This window comes from Varroa jacobsoni, unplaced genomic scaffold (assembly GCF_002532875.2).
Source record: "Varroa jacobsoni isolate VJ856 unplaced genomic scaffold, vjacob_1.0 scaffold_1389, whole genome shotgun sequence".
Taxonomy (NCBI): Eukaryota; Metazoa; Arthropoda; class Arachnida; order Mesostigmata; family Varroidae; genus Varroa; species Varroa jacobsoni.
The window spans coordinates 52,944-53,183 of NW_019214291.1; positions in this window are offsets into that span (position 1 = coordinate 52,944).

The window sequence follows — 240 nt, forward strand, 5'->3', positions numbered from 1 at the left end:
ACTTCATCGCGTACTTGGGCAGCGAAGCGTCCGGCTTCAGACACCGCTTCATTCCGCTTTTCGTTCATTCGTGCGTTCGCCGGCTCGCCGGAGCCGAGTGCTCCCGCAACTTCCACTCAAAACACTGGATAGTGTTGTAATAGTGGTAGTAATCAGTTAAGCAGTGTCAGCAAGAAAAAACTAGCAGCTGACGCGATGCCAGCGCCGACACTTCTGTCACTAGTATTCGCTTTCTCTGAC